The sequence below is a fragment of the Thamnophis sirtalis genome, unplaced genomic scaffold, assembly GCF_051295495.1.
Source record: "Thamnophis sirtalis isolate CommonGarterSnake01/CBP01778 unplaced genomic scaffold, rThaSir2_p1.2 scaffold_58, whole genome shotgun sequence".
Lineage (NCBI taxonomy): Eukaryota > Metazoa > Chordata > Lepidosauria > Squamata > Natricidae > Thamnophis > Thamnophis sirtalis.
In genome coordinates this window covers 34,289-54,215 of record NW_028261438.1, presented here as the reverse complement: position 1 = coordinate 54,215, position 19,927 = coordinate 34,289, and the positions used below count along the sequence as shown (strand labels likewise).

Below are 19,927 nucleotides of genomic sequence, written 5' to 3'. Positions count from 1 at the left end.
CAGGATGGGCATGGCCAGCTTAATGTCACTCGTGTTGGGGTGTCTGTGGACAATGTTCCCTCTAATTTTTTTTCAGTGTGAGCGGAAAAGTATAGTGTGTGAGCTGCACAGTTTCATGCCTGAGCACCTAAGAGAGCCACAGTTTGAACTGCTGTCGCGTCTGCTGGACATTTGCGCAACCTTCCAAGCGTCAAGCGCCAATTGCGAGCGAGGTTTCAGCCCGATGAATGCCAGACATGAAAAGTGCCACTCAAACACTATACTTTTCCACTCACCCTGAAAAAAAAAGGCTCTCTGCTCAGCTTTTAGATTGTTAGACTGGCTAGAGAGAGACATGGCACCAACAGGGTCCTGGGTCCTTGCATTTTGCAGGCAACCTGTCCTCTCACATTCCTTTGGAATGCAACCCATCACATTTGAATTAGATTTTGACAATTATCCTATTAAAAGATAATCCTATTATTCTAAAATATGACTAACTCAATATTAAAAACTGTAAATATGTAATGCTGATAAATAATAGCAGTAATTGTTATTTAGTATGATTAAAATCAGTATTGATATATCAATATAATATCTATCAAAATTGACAATAAACACTAAAATAACAATATAAATATATAATGTGGAATATAAATGTAATAAATATAATATATAAATGCAACATAAATGTAATAAAATAATTTATCATGAAACTCTCCCCCTTTAAAGTAGTAAGATCAATTAAATAGTCTAGCAAGTTTGGACAATATGCTATATGTTATCTTACTTAAGAATATATATACCTCAGAATCAGATACAACATCCACATCATTTCCAACTGAGTCAATAAAATCATATGCCATGCCAAAACTATTTTAAATAAAGATATGAAATTAATCAAGTATTGCATTTATTTTTCAAAATGAATGTACATTTTTTTTATTATTTAAGTTTTGTACCCTATCTTTTCTAACTAACGTTAACTTTAAAAAGATGTTACATCAGACTACAATACAAGTAATTAAATGAAGACTAAAATAAGTGTTTTGGCATATTGAGCTTTTTATATTTCTTTCTTATATTGCTTCCTTAGTTGAGAACTTGTTCCTCAGCTTACTTACGCAATAACTGTTTGTTGCTTTTATGGTTTATTCATTCACTGCTCCATCTTCAGTTTTTTTCACAGGGGGCAGGGCTTCCTTCCTCCCTTCCTTCCTTCCTTCCTTCCCTCCCTCCACTCCTTTGGCCACCAATTTTGATCCAATTCTCTCTCTCTCTCTCTCTATCTATCTCTCTCTCTCTCTCACACACACACACACACACACACACACACACGTTCTTTGGGGGGGGTTGAATTACTCCGCCTCACTGCGCAAGGTCGGCTCAGCATGTGTTCGGCCTCCACTTATGCCGAATCAAATCCGCGGCCGGCGGGACCAGGGGGTTGCATTTCAAAGCCGCCAGTCCTCTTGCTTCTTCTCCTTCACCGGCAAAGCTCCCGCTGGCGCCCCCGCCCATGGCAGCGGCGGTGGTGCCTCCCCCTCCGCTCGGAGCACCTCAGCTGGGCTCTGGGTTACCCCTGTCGTCGCCTCTACCTCCGCCGCTTTCCTACTAGATCCCGCGGCCTCAAAAGCATGGCAGAGGAGGAAGGGGGAGGGATAACGCGGGAGCCAGCTCAGGTGCTCCGCATGGAGGGAGAGGCACCACTGCCACTGCCATGGGCGGGGGCGCCAGCGGGAGCTCTGCCGGTGAAGGAGAAGAAGCAAGAGGACTGGCGGCTCATCAAAACAAGTCTGGGGAGGTCCTTTGTGGGCCAGTTCTAGCCGCCTGCAAAGGACATCCCCACGTTTGCTTTGGTAGAAATCTCTGTGCGGCAGTTAGAAACTGCTGCGCGGGGCTTTCTTTCCATGTGCGCGGCCGCGCAGGCACGCACCTTAGAGGGAACAGTGGTGTGAATATCTTCCAGGTAGACATGAACAATGAGATGAACCAAAAACAAGGTTGTGTTCTCATTCCTGCTTTGTCATTTGTTTAGATGTCCACTCTTCTGTCCAACTTGTGGAATCTGGGCCAGGAATAGTGAGCCCTGGAGGATCCTTCAAATTAAAGTGCAAAGTGACAGGGGACTTCATCACAAATGCATACTGGGCATGGATCCGCCAGGCTCCAGGAAAAGGATTGGAATGGGTGGCCACAATAGACTATGCTCATAGTAAGTGGAAGACATACTATGCCTTATCCCTCCAAAGCCGAACAACCTTCACAGCCGATGCCTCCCGCAATGAATATTATTTGACCATGAGGTCCTTGACAACTGCAGACACAGCCACATATTCCTGTGCACGAGAGTCACAGCGAGAGAAAGCAAAGGAGGGAGTGTGGAAAACCTCTGGGCCTTTGTCCGATGAAACTATGCATTCCCATGAATGGATTGAGAGAATTAATTCCTTCTTTCAGGTTTCTGTTCTCTGCACACAATAAACTACTATTCCAGCTCCACAAGAAGTTTTATTAGACTTCAGAACAGTTGCTCGTATACAGAAGGCTCATGGCTTACTCTTGGCTTCTTTGTTCTTTTCTCTTTCTTTCATTCCTTTTCTCGCCTTTGCACAGAATTTTGGAAAAAGGAGGAAGACATGCAGTGCTCTGTAAGTTGGGTTGATTGTAAGCCCTAGGAGTCTTGTGACCTATTCTCTTCCCATTCCTCCTTGGTATGTCCATGTGTGTTATGGTTTTCAAATAAGGACCATATAGAAATGTGATGGCAGGAATGGAAGAATGTGGTCGATCAATGTTCAGAATTCTACTTCATAAATAGCAGTTTGACACAATACATCTGAGACTATGAGTATCTTCTGGTTCTTAATTAACAACAGTGTGTGTTTGTGTCTGTGTGTGTCTATGTCCTCTCTCTCTCTTTCTCCCTCTTCCTCTATTTCTGTATATGTTTGTTAACACACACACTCACTATATATATATATAGAACAGGACAATGGCATTGCCCTCCTCCATTACATCAAAGGAACCACAGATAAAATCAGCAAAATTCTCCACAAACACAATATCAAGACAGCCTTCAACACTGGCCAAAAAATAGCCAACATCTTAAGAAACCCCAAAGACAATATCCAGCTAGAAAGCCAAGGAGTCTATGAAATGCCATGTAAAATCTGCCCTGCACCATACATAGGACAAATGAACAGGAGAATAAATGCACGCATTGCAGAACACAAGAACACAGTAAGGAAAAAAAAACTTATTTCCTTTACCAGCCCCTTAAAGCTACAGGACATGAAATTAATTTTGAAGGAAACAAATTAATCTCCAATACTGAGCACTTCAACAAGATAATAATTATGGAAGCTATCGAGATAGAGAAACACCCCCACAACATGAATAAACATGATACCTCCCACCTACCAGACATCTGGAAACCAGCCCTAGTCAACAAATGAGCCCCACCCACCAGCCATGCCATTACAACACAAAACAACAACAGACACACAGCCAGCACCAATCAGCACCAATCAGCACCAATCATGATACAACCACACAGCCAATCAATCCACTTACTGAAACAAAGCCAGCACTCCACGCACACCCACCAAGATTTATAGAAAGACGGCAGCTCCGACCACGCTTTACTCACACAAACACGAAGCCAAAAACACCATCCTGAAGTTGGCAAGTGAGACCTCGCCAAAATGTTGCCAAGACAATCTCAATTTTACATGGGAAAAGACCCAAATACAACAAGACCAGCATATATGTATGTATGTATGTATGTATGTATGTATGTATGTATGTATGTATATATATGTGTGTGTGTGTGTGTGTGTGTGTGTCTGTGTCTGTGTCTGTGTGTGTCTGTGTGTGTGTGTCTGTGTGTGTCTGTGTGTGTCTGTGTGTGTGTTTGTGTAGATTTTCACAGGTATAGATATGCTGGTCTTGTTGTACACAGGTCTTTTCCCATGTAAGATTGAGATTGTCTTGGCAACATTTCAGAGCTGCCATCTTTCTATAAATCTTAGTGGTGTGTGTGTGGAGTGCTGGCTTTGTTGCTGTAAGTGGGTTGATTGGCTGTGCAGTTGCATCCTGATTGGTAGATGGAGTTGATGTTTGTAGATTGGTCGGCTGTTTCGTATCATCCTGTGTGGCTGAGGTGCTGGCTGTGTGTCCATTGTTCATTTGTGTTGTAATGACCTGGGTGATGGGTGCGGTTCGTTTGTTGACTAGGGCTGGTTTCCAGATGTCTGGTAGGCAGGAGGTATCATGGGGGTGTTTCTGTATTTCAGATTTTATCTTTGGTGCCTTTGATGTAAGGGAGGAGGGCAATGCCATTGTCCTGTTCTGTGTCTTGGTTCTTGGGGGGGAGGGTGTCTCCCTTTGGATTAGGTTGGTAATTGTTTTTCTTTGGAATCTGTTGGAGATTAATATGTTAGTGAGAGTATGTAATTCAGTTTTCAGGTGGTCTTTGTCAGCTAGGAGTTTGGTTCTGGAGATGAGGGTCTTGGCTACAGAGTTGATTTGTGCGGGGTGGTGATTGGATTGTGCGTTTAAGTAGCACATATTTCATTCCAACCCTGGTTATCATCTGGAAGCCTCAGAAAATGGAAGATTGCCGGAGTGTGTTTGGGTATGAAAAAGAGAAAGCATCTGGAAAGCATTCATTTAATTTCGACAATGGATTCCTATGTTTTATATGTTTCTGACAATGCTGACTCTTTGGCTTTGAAACAGAGATGAGCATAGCCCCCTAGAGTTGGGAACAACTAGCACATATGTGCAAGGGGAGTGTTTATCTTTACCTTTAAAAACTGTGGTTTTGTTAGAAGAACACTTAAGGGACTCTGACAAAAATGTCGGTTTCAGTTTTGACTCCATTTCTTTTCTTGGAAATTTGGCAAATAGTTCCACTGATTGTTACTTACATCTCCATCATGCAGAGAAGTAGACAATCGGTTATTTACCAGATTTAAAGTTTCCCAAATACTTCAACGATGCAGCGTGTTGAATTTTCAAGATATGATTTTCCTTCTGATAAAATCAACCGCTTGCTTCTCATGTTTCTTAAGAATTAAAACAAACAGGCTTTATGTGATGTTGTGACATTTTCAGCATGTCTACAAAGTAGGATGAAGGGACTCTAAGAAGGTCAAAGCAGTGTGTGTCTCTTTTATCCTGAGGGCTACATCAATTCGGTGACAGCTTCCTGTTCAAATGAACCATATCTTCCTGTTCTCCTTCTGCACTCAAAAGCTGAAAGTTGAGTGTTGAGTGAATGTTTTCCCATCGTTAAGAGTCCTCTAATCTTTTGAAGAAACAATAATGGCCCTTTGGCTGAACTTCATGTCCTCGTTGGTTCTCCTCAGAGTTATTACTATCCCCTCCAGAGAGAGAGCTTATTCCTCAGTTTCTTGTGTTTAACGCAGGAGGTGTTATGAAATTAATCTTTCTTTCCAGGTATCCAATCAGATGTTCAGTTAGTCACATCTGGAGGGGAGGGGAGAAGACCAGGAGAGTCCCTCAAACGAAAACACTGGATTGACTTTGAGCAGCTCCTGGATCAACTGGGTGAGACAGGCACCATGGAAAGTACTGAAATAGTTGGTAAGGATAACCTATGATGCTGCATATACTTAGACAAAGTAAAGGGCTCCTTCACCATCTCCTCATTTCTTCATTCTGAACGTCAACCTTTATAAACTCAATATATAGGAATGAACAACTGTTTTTTTTAATGCAGAGAATTCAACCTCCATTCATTCAGTCTATAGGAATTCATCTCTTTTTCTATTTTCATATAAGGAGCTCCACACCTCATTCTAGATTGATGTCCTTGTTAGTTGTCCTCATGGGTATTATTTTCACCTCCAGAGACAATGTTTTCTTCCTCAGTTTCTTGTGTTTACCTGTAGGAGATCTTACTAAAAATGCTTTCTTTTTAGGTGTCCAATCTGTGGTCCAGTTGGTGGAGTCTGGAGGGGATGTGAGAAGACCTGGGGAATCCCTTCATCTCTCCTGCCAAGCCTCTGGATTCACCCTCCTGGATGAACTGGGTGAGACAGGCTCCATGGAAAGGACTGGAATGGGTGGCAAGGATATCTATGATGCTGCATATACGTACTACTCAGACAAAGTCAAGGGCTGCTTCACCATCTCCAGGGACAATGCCAAAAGCCAGCTGTATCTGCAAATGAACAGCCTGAAAGTTGAAGACACAGCAGTCTATTACTGTAAAACAGACACATTGAGAGGAATTATATCTAACACCAAGCAAAACCTGCCCATTTCAAAAAGCAGGTCCGCCTAATTTCTTTTCCGATTGAAAAAAAAAACAACTTTAATTCAGATTCACCCCTCATGTCATCATTCTGCACGTCAACATTTATCCATTCAACATATGGGAATGAACCACAGTTTTTTTTTTTAATGCAATGAATTCAACCTCCATTCATTCAGTCTGTAGGAATTTGTTGCTTTTTCTATTTTCATATGAGGTCCACACCTCAAATTTATACTCATTCTAGGTTGATATATCTCTCACTTTACTCATTCCTGACCCTCTCCCTCTCTTTATACCATCCATGTTTCTTAGCCCTTAATTTATTGATGAGATCGTTCATTTATCTAAATCCGGACAAATAGTTGGTGATGTAGATGTGAGAACTATAGTCAAAATCCAAATTCTAGACCGGAAGGGTTTGATAATCTTAACCAACCTTTCTTATAAACTGGTTTTACCATTCTCCATGATTTCTGATTTACTTCCGAGGGTCATTTAATGTGCTGATTTCCACCTATGCAAACCTTTGGCTTGGCACAGAGTGAAGTAAAGAATTCATCTCTCCATTGGAAATGACTATAAGCTATTGATCAGGTCAGGAAAAGACATCTCATTGTCCACCATATTGTGGAAGGCAGAGCAAATACAAAAGTCATATTTTTGCTCTCTATATTGGTAAATAGTAAATTTGAAGCATGAGAGAGAAAAGGAAAAAAATTAAGAGATACTTCAGATTCCAAACTAGAACAATAACAATATATTGAGAAGCATCTAAAATTGCTACAAGGTAAGAAACTGTATTGATAGCTGAACACTTACGGAATTCTGACTAAAATGTGGGTTTCAATTTTGACTCTGTTTTTTTACTTGCAAATTTGGAGAAAGGCTCCATTAATTGTGTCGTACATCTCCATAATGAAGAGAACAAGACATCTACCAACAATAAAGTTTCTAAAATGCACACATGATGCAGCACATTTAGTTTTACAGCTATGCTTTTCCTTCTGACATAATCAACCTCTTACTCCACATGTTTCTTAAGGATTAAAATAGATACACCATAACTGATGTTGGAACATTTTCAGTCATATCTACAATGGAGGGTGAAGGCACTCTAGAAGGTCAAAGCGGTGTGTGTCTCTTTTATCCTGAGGGCTATGTAAATCCAGTGACAGCTTCCTGTTCAATGAAACCATATCATCCTGTTCTTCTGATTCACTCAACATCTCCAAGGTTGAGTGTGTGTCTGAACATTTTCCCATCATTAAGAATCCTCCAAAATTTTAATCAACCAATAATGGCACTCTGGCTGAACCTCATGTCCTTGTTAGTTGTCCTCAGAGGTATTATTTTCCCCTTCAAAGAGAAGGGTTATTCCTCAATTTCTTTTGGTTATCTGCAGGGAGTCTTATTAAACAACTTGCTTTTTTAGGTGTCCAATCTGAGGTCCAGTTGGTGGAGTCCGGAGGGGATTTGAGAAGACCTGGGGAGTCCCTCTATCTCTCCTGCCAAGCCTCTGGATTCACTTTCACCGACTATTACATGAGCTGGGTGAGACAGGCTCCTTGGAAAGGACTGGAATGGGTGGCAAATACATGGTCTTCGTTTATTAACTACTCTGACAAAGTCAAGGGCCGCTTCACCATCTCCAGGGACAATGCCAAAAGACAGCTGTATCTGCAAATGAACAGCCTTAAACCAGAGGACACAGCAGTCTATTACTGTGTGAGAGACACAGTGAGAGGAAGTATATGTGAAGCCAAGCAAAAACCACCCATTTCAAATACCAACTCTGCCTGATTTCTTTTCTAATATAAAGAACTTTATTAATATTGAATCTTCCATCACATCTTCATTCAACATATCAACCTTCCTCCATTCAATCTATAGGAATGAGCCTGTGCATTTTGCGTGGGTGTATAATGAAGTCAACCTCCATTCATTCAGTCTATATGAGTTTGTCTCTTTTTCTCTATTCAAGTAAAGATCGCGACACCTCAAATTTATACTCATTCCAGGTTTATATTTGCTCAATGTACTCATCCCTCCCTCCCTCTCACCCTCTCCCTCCCTCTCACCCACTCTCTATTTCTCTCCATCCATATTTCTCAGCCCTTAATTTATTGATGATATTGGAAATTTATCTAAATTAGGACATAGTTGGTGATGTAGATGTGAAAGTGCAAATCTTGAACTGGGATAGTTTGACAGACTTAACCAATCTTGCTTATAAACTGTTTTTATCTTCCCCATGAAACTCAGATGCAAATGAGGTCACTGAGCTGCTTCTGCTTTATATAATCCCAAACACACAAAGGAGAATCACAGACCCAAAGTTCTCATTGGTGTAAAGGAAGGGAGGCTTTCCTTACTCCACAATGGATCTTCCCATTCTTCTTCTATGTTTAGTAGTGGCTCCTCTGTGTGAGTATATTTCAGGTAGAGATTAACCATGAGATAAAAATAAGAGTTATTTACTCATTCTCGCTTTGTCATTTGTTTAGATGTCCATTCCGCCATCCAACTTGTGGAATCTGGGACAGGAAGAGTGAGCCCTGGAGGATCATTAAGATTAACTTGCAAAGTAACAGGGAAATCCATCAAGAATATGCTCCTTGCATGGATCCGCCAGGCTCCAGGGAAAGGATTGGAATGGGTGGGTGACATAGATTGGAATTATGATGATGGTGATTGGAGTACAGGCTATGCCTCATCCCTCCAAAACCGAACAGAAGTGACAGCCGATGAATCCCGCAATGAATGTTATTTGACAATGAGGTCCCTGACAGCTGCAGACTCAGCCACATATTACTGTGCACGATACTCACAGTGAGAGAAAGGAAAGGAGGAAGTGTGAAAAATCTCTTGACTTTTGCCTGAATAAATTTTATTCATTCACATGAATGGATGGAGATAATTTATTTCTCCTTTCGGTTTTCTGTTCTCCGCAGAGTGGAATAAACTCCTATTCCAGCTCAACAAGAAGTAGTTGTACTAGACTTCAGAGTAGCTGCTCGTTGTGCAAACAGCCCCCAGCATACTATTTGCTTTTTCTATCTTTTCTCTTTCTTTGGTTTCTCTTCTCCCATTTTCCACAGTTTTCTCAAGAACTGGCTGCAACATCATTGTCATGGACAAGAATTTAGAGATACAGTGTCCTGGGAGTTGGGTTGATTATCAAGTCCTAAGAGTGGTGTAAACCTTTGCCATTTCTCCTCTGTATATCCAGATGTGTAGTAGCTTTCTATTGAGGTCAGTAAGTTTGCGAAGTGGCAGGAATGGGAAGAATCTGATGAGTCATTGTACTGAATTGTCCTTCAATGACAGCAGTTTCACCAAAGCTGAACTACATATTACAGCTGAGAACATGAGCATCTGCTAGTTCTAAGGAAGAAATAATGTATATTTTATATCATTACCAATTAAATGGATATATTACATATTTTCATAATGACTCGTTCTTGAGTCTGATTCCAAGGAACTAAATATACCATATCATTTTAATTTTATTTATTTATTGAGGTGGGGCTATGGAGCTCATTTCTTTCCATCTGCAAACTCTGGAGAACTCCTGGAGATCAGAAACATTATCCCAAGCCCTATTTTTCTAACCTTTATAATGAAGGTCTCTTCAGACCCTAAGCCTGAGGGCTCACTTCTATCTGCTTTGCACAAGAGGGCAGCAGGGCCCAACGAAATGAAATTCTCCACTTAACATAAATGAAAGTGTGGTTTCATCAGTTAGCCTGATGGTTTCCTCTGCTGTCTCCGAACCATCACTCAATGGGTCTCTGGAGACCATCCTTCCTCAAGGTCTAGAATTCTTATGAAGAATTCATAATACTTTTTATAGGTAAGAAATAAAATGGTTGCTCTTTCTTCCTTTTTCATTTGCAGACCAAGCTTGATATGTTCAAAACAGTTTCTCTCTCTTGGTTCACTGCCTGTCGTCTTTATTTGTTCATAACTACAGACGGGAATGACAAAATCATGAGAAAAATAAATTGCATGGAACAAACCTATCAGTGTGTCCTGAATGATCAGTCAAAGACTACTAATGATGAAGAAGGGAAGGAGAGGAGGGGAGAGGAAAGTGAAGGGAAGAGGAGGGGAGGGGAGGCAGGGCAAAGCAAGGCAAGGAAAGGAAAGGGAAGGAAAGGGAAGAAAAGGGAAGGAAATGAAGAAGGAAAGGAAAGAAGAGAAAAGGAAAGAAAATGAAAAGAATAGAAAGGAGAGAAAAGAAGAAGGAAAATTAAGAAGAGGAAAGGAAGAAGGAAAGGAAAGGAACTAAAAGGAAGAACGAAAGGAAAGGAAAAGAAGAGGAAAGGAGAAGGAAAGGAAAGGACAGAAGAAGAAAGGAAGAAGGGAAGTAAGAAGGAAACGGGAAGAAGGAAAGAAAAGGAAAGATGAGGAAAGGAAAATAGAGGAAAGTAAGAGGAGAGAAGGAAAATAAGGAAAGAAAAGGAAAGGAAATGAAATGAAAAGAAAAGAAAGGAGAGGAAAAGAAGGGGAAAGGAAAAGGAAAAGAAAGAAGAGGAAAGGAAGGGGAGCGGAAGAAAGAAAGGAAGAAAGGAAGGGAAAGAAGACAAAAAAAAGCAAGGCAGGGGAAGGATTTGGAAAGGCATCGAAAGGGCATTGGAAGAAAAGTTAAAATATTGTGCAAGCAGTGGAAACAACACAAAACAAGAAATCCTTATCAACCACCATATTCTTCTCGACAAGCTGTGGACCTGGGTATTGGGGGTCCTGTTTTGAATGTCTTAACTTTTTCCTTGATGGCTAACTCCAGATAATCCTGATGGGCTCCCAGTGGGCACAAATTACACCAATTTTGCAAACCATGCAATTAACTTCCAATTGCAATTTAATGGGCTGAATTCAACCCATATGAACCCTTGGTTAGGCACAGAGTAAACTAAAATATTGATCTTCTCTTTGGAATTGGCTCTACGCTATTGATCAGGTCAGGAAAAGACGTCTCATTATCCCCCATATTGTGGAAGGCAGAGAAAATACAAAAGGTAAATCATATTTTTCCCTTCTGTATTAGTAAATAGTAAATTTGAAGCATGAGAGAGAGAAAGAAAAAAATAATAAATGCTCCAAACTACAAGAAGAACCATATATTGAGAAGTATCTAAAAATTGCTACAATGTAAGGAACTATCATTGATAGATGAAAACTGACTAAAATATGGATTTCAATTTTGACTCTATTACTTTTTCTTGAAAATGTGGGAAATAGTTCCACTAAATGTGATTTACATTTCCATCATACAGAGAATAAGAGAGTAAGTTATCTACCAGCAATAGAGCTCACCACATGCTCAAATGAGGCAGCATATTGACTTTTGAAGATATGATTTTCCTTCTGACATAATCAACCAGTGGCTTCACATGTGTCTGAAGGATTAAAATAAATACACCATAACTGATGTTGGGACATTTTCAGTCATATCTACAATGGAGGATGAAGGCATTCTAGGAGGTCAAAACGGTGTGTAGATCTCTTTTATCCTGAGGGCTATGTAAATCCAGTGACAGCTTTCTGTTCAATGGAACCTTATCTTCCTGCTCTCCCTCTGCTCCCAGAAACTGAACCCTGAGTGATTGTCTGAATGTTTTCCCATCAGTAAGAATCCTCCAATCTTTTGAAGGAGCAATAATGGTCCTCTGGCTGAACCTCGTGTCCTTGTTAGTTGTCCTCAAAGGTATTATTTTCCCCTCCAAAGAGAAGGGTTATTCCTCAGTTTCTTTTGGTTATCTTCAGGAAGTCTTATTAAACAACTTGTGTTTCTAGGTGTCCAATCTGAGCTCCAGTTGGTGTAGTCCAGAGGAGATGTGAGAAGATCTGGGGAGTCCCTCCGTCTCTCCTGCCAAGCCTCTGGATTCATCTTCAGTGACTATTTCATGGGTTGGGTGAGACAGACTCCTGGGAAAGGACTGGAATGGGTGGCACATACATGGTCTTCGTATATTTCCTACTCCGACAAAGTCAAGGGCCACTTCACCATCTCCAGGGATGATGCCAAAAGCCAGCTGTATTTGCAAATGAATAGCCTTAAACCAGAGGACACTGCAGTCTATTATTGTCAGAGAGACAATGTGAGAGGAAGTATATGTGAAGCCAAGCAAAAACCACCCATCTTAAATAGCAACTCTGCCTGATTTCTTTTCTAATAAAAACAGCTTTATTAATATTGATTTTTCCATCACATCTTCATTCTACATATCAACCTTCCTCCATTCAATCTACAGGAATGAGCCTGTGAGTGAAACCTTTGCCATTTCTCCTCTGTATATCCAGGTGTGTAGTGGCTTTCGATTGAGGTCAGTAAGTGTGTGAAGTGGTAGGAATGGGAAGAATCTGATGAATCATTGTGCCGAATTGTCCTTCAATGACAGCAGTTTCACCTAAGCTGAACTACACATTACAGGAGAGAACATGAGCATCTGCTAGTTCTAAGGAAGAAAAACTGCTTATAATGTATATTTCATATCATTACCGATTAAATGGATATATTACATATTTTCATAATGATACATTCTTGAGACTGATTCCAAATAACTAAATATACCATATCATTTTAACTTTATTAATTTATTGAGGTGGGGCTATTGAGCTCATTTCTTTCCATCTGCAAACTCTGGAGAACTCCTGCAGATCAGAAACATTGTCCGAAGCCCTATTTTTCTAACCTTTATAATGAAGGTCTCTTCAGACCCTAAGCCTGATGGCTCTCTTCTATCTGCTTTTCACAAGAGGGCAGAAGGGCCTAATGAAATGAAATTCTCCACTTAACATAAATGAAAGTGTGGTTTCATCAGTTAGCCTGATGGTTTCCTCTGCTGTCTCCAAACCATCATTCAATGGGTCTCTGGAGACCATCCTTCCCCAAGGGTCTAGAATTCTTATGAAGAATTCATAATACTTTTTATAGGTAGGAAATAAAATGGTTGCTCTTTCTTCCTTTTTCATTTGCAGACCAAGCTTGATATGTTCAAAACAGTTCCTCTCTCTTGGTTCACTGCCTGCCTTCTTTATTTGTTCATAACTACAGATGGGGATGACAAGATCATGAGGGGAAAAAAACAAATTGCATGGAACAAACTTAGGAGTGTGTCTTGAATGATCAGTCAAAGGCTGCTAATGATGAGGAAGGATGGAGAGGAGTGGAGAGGGAAGGGAAGAGGAGGGGAGGGGAAGCAGGGCAAAGCTAGGCAAGGCAAGGCAAGGCAAGGAATGGAAGGAAGAGGAAAGGAAGAAGAAAAGGTAAGAAGGGGAAAGGAAAGAAAATGAAAAGAAAAGAAAAGAAAAGAAAAGAGAGGAAAAGGGAAAGGAAAAGAAAGAAGAGGAAAGGGAGAATGAAAGGAAAAGAATGAAAAGGAAGAGGAAAGGAAGAAAGAAAGGAAGGGAAGGAAGAGGAAATGAAAGAAAATGAAAAGAAAAAAAAGTGGAGGAAAAGAAGGAAAAGGAAAGGAAGAAGGAAAGGAAAGAAGAGGAGAGGAAGAAGGAAAGAAAAGGAAAGAAGAGGAAATGAAAAGAAAGAAGATGAAAGGAGAGGGAAGGGAAAGAAGAGGAAAGGAAGAAGGAAAGGAAGAAGCAAAAGGAAGAAGGAAAAAGAAGAAGGAAAGAAGAGGAAAGAAATGGAAGGGAAAGAAGAGGAAACGAGGAGGAGCGGAAGAACAAAAGGAAAGGAAAGAAGACAAAAAAAGGACAGGCAAGGTAAGGCAAGGGTAGGAAAGGAAATGAAAGAGGGAGAAAGTAAAGGAAATGAAAAGAAAACAAAGGAGAGGAGAGGAAAAGAAGGTAAACGAAGAAGTGGAAAGGAAGAAGGAAAGGAAAAGAAGAGGAAGTGGAAAGGAAGAAGGAAAGGAAAGAAGAGGAAAGGAAGAAGGAGAGGAAAGGAAAGAAAAGGAAAGGAAAGGATGAAGGAAAGGAAAGGAAAAGAAAGAAGAGGAAAAGAAAAAGGAAAGGAAAGAAGAGGAAGGGAAGAAGGAAAGGAAAGGAACGGAAAGGGAGAAGGAAAGGAAAGGAAAGGAAAAGAAGAGGAAAGGAAGAAAGAAAGGAAGAAAGAAAGGAAAGGAAAGAAGACAAAAAAAGGCAAGGCAGGGGAAGCATTTGGAAAGGCATCGAAAGGGCATTGGAAGAAAAGTTAAAATATTGTGCAAATGGTGGAAACAACACAAAACAAGAAATCCTTATCAACCACCATATTCTGCGGGACAAGCTGTGAACCTGGGTATTGGGTGGGTCTGTTTTGAAGGTCTTAACTTTTTCCTTGATGGCTCACTCCAGATAATCCCGATGTGCTCCCAGTGGGCACAAATTACACCAATTTTGCAAACCATGCAATTAATTTCCAATTGCAATTTAATGTGCTGAATTCAATCCATATGAACCCTTGGTTAGTCACCGGGTGAACTAAAATATTGATCTTGCCATTGGAATTGGCTCTACGCTATTGATCAGGTCAGGAAAAGAAGTCGCATTATTGTGGAAGGCAGAGGAAATACAAAAGGGTAGGTCATATTTTCCCTTCTGTATTAGTAAATAGTAAATTTGAAGCACGAGAGAAAGAAAAAATAATAAATGCTAAAAAAACTACAACTAGAACCACATATTGAGAAGTATCTAAAAATTGCTACAAGGTAAGGAACTATCATTGATGGATGAACACTGAGGGGACTCTGCTAAAATTTGGATTTCAATTTTGACTCTGTTTTTTTTTTACTTGAAAACATGGGAAATAGTTCCACTAAATGTGATTTACATCTCCATCGTACAGAGAATAAGATAGTAAGTTATCTACCAGCAATAGAGCTCCCCAAATGTTCATAAGAGGCAGCATATTGACTTTTGAAGATTTGATTTTCCTTCTGACAAAATCAACCAGTTGCTTCACATGTGTCTGAAGGATTAAAATAAATACACCATAACTGATGTTGGGACATTTTCACTCATATCTACAAAGGAGGATGAAGGCATTCTAGAAGGTCAAAGCGGTGTGTATCTCTTTTATCCTGAGGGCTATGTAAATCCAGTGACAGCTTTCTGTTCAATGGAACCTTATCTTCCTGCTCTCCTTCTGCTCTCAGAAACTGAACCCTGAATGATTGTCTGAATGTTTTCCCACCAGTAAGAATCCTCCAATCTTTTGAAGAAGCAATAATGGCTGAACCTCGTGTCCTTGTTAGTTGTCCTCAAAGGTATTATATTCCCCTCCAAAGAGTTGCGTTATTCCTCAGTTTCTTTTGGTTATCTGCAGGAAGTCTTATTAAACAATTTGTTTTTCTAGGTGTCCAATCTCAAGTCCAGTTGGTGGGGTCTGGAGGGGCTGTGAGAAGGCCTGGGGAGTCCCTCCGTCTCTCCTGCCAAGCGTCTGGATTCACCTTCAGCGACTCTTACATGGGCTGGGTGAGACAGGCTCCTGGGAAAGACTGGCATGGGTGGCAAATACATGGTCTTCATATATTAACTACTCTGACAAAGTCAAGGGCCGTTTCACGATCTCCAGGGACAATGCCAAAAGCCAGCTGTATCTGCAAATGAACAGCCTCAAACCAGAGGACACAGCTGCCTATTACTGTGTGAGAGCCACAGTGAGAGGAAGTATATGTCAAACCAAGCAAAAACCACCCATTTCAAAAAACAGCTCTGCAAATTTCTTTTCTAATAAAAACAACAACTGTATTAATTTGGATTCTCGATTCATGTCTTCATTCTGCACTTCAAACTTCATCCATTCATTCTATACAAACAAGCCTCTGTTAGTTATGAAATGAATTCAACCACCATCCATTCTGTCTATAGGAATAAGTCCGGATCCTTTCCCAATATATATATTTAGTGTCACAAATATAAATAAATATATATATATATATATATATATATATATATATATATATATATATATATATATATATATATATATATATGTGTGTGTGTGTGTGTGTGTGTGTGTGTGTGTGTGTGTGTGTGTGTGTGTGTGTGTGTGTGTGTGTGTGTGTGTTTATTTTTTTTATTTGTGCTGATAAATAAATAAAGGGAGACTAGTATAGATCTATTTCAAGCTATTTAGCTCTCATCAGCTAGCCAAACATACATATGTTTTTTTTATTTGTGCTGATAAATAAATAAAGGGAGACTAGTATAGATCTATTTCAAGTAGGTACGTATATATTAGTCTCCCTTTATTTATTTATCAGCACAAATAGAACCTGTGTGTGTGTGTGTGCGTTTGTGTGTGTGTGTGTGTGTGTGTGTTGTATTTGTTTTGATAAATAAATAAAGGGAGACTAGTATAGATCTATATCAAGCTATTTAGCTCTTATCAACTAGTCATACCCTTACTGGGATTCGAACCTGTGCTGTATTACATCTTAGGCAGATGTGTTAACCACTAAGCCACAAGGTTCTCCTCCTTATGAGCTAAGCCAATGAAGTAGGTACGTATTTAATGTTACAACATCTGGTATGCCCCAATTATGGGAGGAAGCTAACTGCTTCCATTCTCTGTCTATCGGCTCGTCACAAGAGACCATCAGGACAGAAACCCAATATTTTTACTGTTGCCTTTATTACATTTGTGTTGTATTTGTGCTGATAAATAAATTTTGATAAATTTACCTAGTTGCCCGTGTGTGTGTGTGTGTGTGTGTGTGTATTAATAGTAGAGTTATATTGATTGAAGAACTGTCAATGTTTAACTGGAAAGGATAAATTCTATTGGTTTTTGACATTTTAATTCAGATTTTTGGTCTAGTTTTGTTTTATCTTTGTTATTTTTTCTCCTTTGGATTTTGTACATTAAATCTTAAGGGTTTTTTTTTAGGTTTTTTTTTTTTTTTGCCTCTAATAGTTCATTCAATCTCCCTTCCATAAATATATATCCACCATCATTGGATGTGTACCAGGTTGATGGTAGAGATGTACATTTAATAACTGGGATTTCTGAAGGAAATGTTTACAGTAGGAAGAATGTACTAATGGGGGAGTTGGTACAGTAGGAACAGGTCCAACTTCTCCCATAAGATAAAGTTCAGGAACTGCGTGTCATAAGCATCAATGAAACAAATAACACCACTGGTTACTACCACAGATTCCTGCATTAAAAAGGATACTACCTGTCATCCCAGATTGACTTGGCCCCATTTTATTTGCATGGATATTTAAAGAAAATTAAGAAAGTGGATATGAATACATAGCATGCCTTCCTTTTTTTTGCCTTCTTGATTTTATTCTTGATTTTATCACATCTTTTCTGTATTCTTGTTTCGTCTGTTGGACCTTCAATAGATTTTTGTTCTTTACTTCAATTAATAGATGTTCTTGAATTTCTTTTAAATAATCAGCCAGTGTGTGTTTTTCTTCTTCAACTATTTGCTTCACTTGTAATAATCCTCTGCCACCTGATTTTCGGGGATTGTACAGTCTATCAGTATCACCACGTGGATGTAAACTGTAGTGCATTGTCATTAGTTTCCTGGTTTTTTGGTCCAAAATGTCCAAATCAGCTTGTGTCCAGTTAACTATACCAGCTGTGTATCTTATAACTGGTATTGCCCAGGTATTTATGGCCTTGATTGTATTTCCACCATTCAATTTAGATTTCAAAATTTTCCTAACTCTATTGGTGTACTCTCACCTGACAATAGTTTTTACTTCTCCATGCTTGATGTTATCCAACTGCAGAACGCCTAAATATTTGTAGGCTTCATTTTCGTTGCATTTAATTAGTTGGCCATTGGGCATTTCAATTGCTTCACATGTAGTGATTTTGCCCCTTTTTATGGATACAGTGGCGCATTTTTCCATGCCAAACTGCATTGAAATATCGGAGCTGAATACTCGGACTGTGTTTGTCAGTGATTGGATTTCTATTTCTGACTTTCCATAGAGTTTCAAATCATCCATATATAATAAATAAGAATTTTTTTCAGCTTCTTAGAATTTTTTTCAGCTTCTTAGAATTTTTTTTCAGCTTCTTAGAAATTTTTTCAGCTTTTTATTATTATTGTTGTCATTATTGTTGTTGTTGTTGTTATATAGAATTTGTTAATCATCTAAACATTATTTGTGCATAGAGGGTCAAGGAAATCTGCAAACATAGATTGGCATTTCTGTTATCTAAAATTATGTAAAATCAGGAAAAATTTCTTGCTCAAATGATGTATCGCTTTGAATTGTGAAGGCTTTACCTCTTACAGAATAAGCCTGATGCTTCATTCATTGATTAGGGATTAAAAATAGTCCCCTGGCTGATGTTGGGACATCTTCAGCATGTCTTAAAGTGGAAGTTGAAGGAACTCTAGAAGGTCAAAGTATCATGTGGCTCTTTTATCCTGAAGGCTATGTAAATTCAGTGAGAGCTTCCTGTTCAAAGGAGTCATATCACTCAGCTCTCCTGCTACACCGAAGCACACACAAATATTGAATGCTTCTGTGGCTGTTTTGTAGTCAATAGGAATCCTCTGAGCAAGAGAAAATGGCACTTGGGCTAAACTTTATGTCTTTACTACTTGTTCTCAAAGATATTTGTTTCATTTCCAAAGACATGGTTTTTTTTTTCATTTTTGAATTTTAGGGATGGTTCTTATTAAACAACCTTTCCTTCTAGGTGTTCAGTCTCAAATACAGTTGGTGGAGTCTGGAAGGGATGTGAGAAGACCTGGGGAGTCCCTCCGCCTCTCATGCCAAGCCTCTGGATTCACCTTCAGCAGCTCCTTGATGTCTTGGGTGAGACAGGATCCAGGGAAAGGACTGGAATGGGTGGCATATATCTATGGTGATTCCAGTAAAACAATCTACTCAGACAAAGTCAAGGGACGTTTCACCATCTCCAGGGACAATGCCAAAAGCCAGCTGTATCTGCAAATGAACAGCCTCAAAGCTGAAGATACGGCTGACTATTACTGTACAAGATACACAGCGAGAGGAAGTGAATCTGAAGCAGGACAAAAACTGTCAATTTCACAAAGCAGCTTCATTTTTTTTTCCATTTCATTTATTTGGTTTGTATGCCAGCCTATTCCCGAGAGACTCAGGGTGGCTAACAATAAAAAGGGGAGGGGCTACAAAAAATAAAAAAACCAGCAATTTAAAATTCACCAACAGTCATAACCTCGAGTGGGGCTGGATAATTCAACAGCCCCAGGCCTGCCAGAACAGCCAGGTCTTAGTTGCTTTGTGAAAGGCCAGAAGGGTAGTAAGGGTCTGGATCTCCACGGGGAGATCGTTCCATAGGGTCGGAGCAACCACAGAGAAGGCCCTCCCCCGGGGGGTCGCCAGCCAACATTGGCCAGCAGATGGAATTCAGAGGAGGCCTAGTCTGTGGGATCTAATAGGTCTTTGGGAGGTGACTGGCAGGAGGCGGTCTCTCAAGTAACCAGGTCCGATACCATGTAGGGCTTTAAAAGTAACGACTAGCACCTTGAAGTGTATCTGGAGTCCAATGGGCAGCCAGTGCAGCTCGCAGAGGATAGGTGTAATGTGGGTGTACCGAGGTGCACCCACAATCGCTCGCATGGCTGCATTCTGGACAAGCTGAAGTCTTTGAACACTCTTCAAGGGCAGCCCCATGTAGAGCACGTTACAGTAGTCCAGTCTTGAGGTGACGAGGACGTGAGTGACTATCCGAAGGGCCTCCCAGTCCAGATA

The 19,927-nt window shown here is 40.0% G+C and overlaps 1 pseudogene; it reads left to right on the top strand.

Annotated features, from left to right (window-relative positions):
* Positions 1–7,565: 7,565 nt before the first annotated feature.
* Positions 7,566–9,101, top strand: LOC148042205 (Ig heavy chain V region 5A pseudogene; annotated as a pseudogene).
* The last annotated feature ends 10,826 nt before the right edge of the window (positions 9,102–19,927 follow it).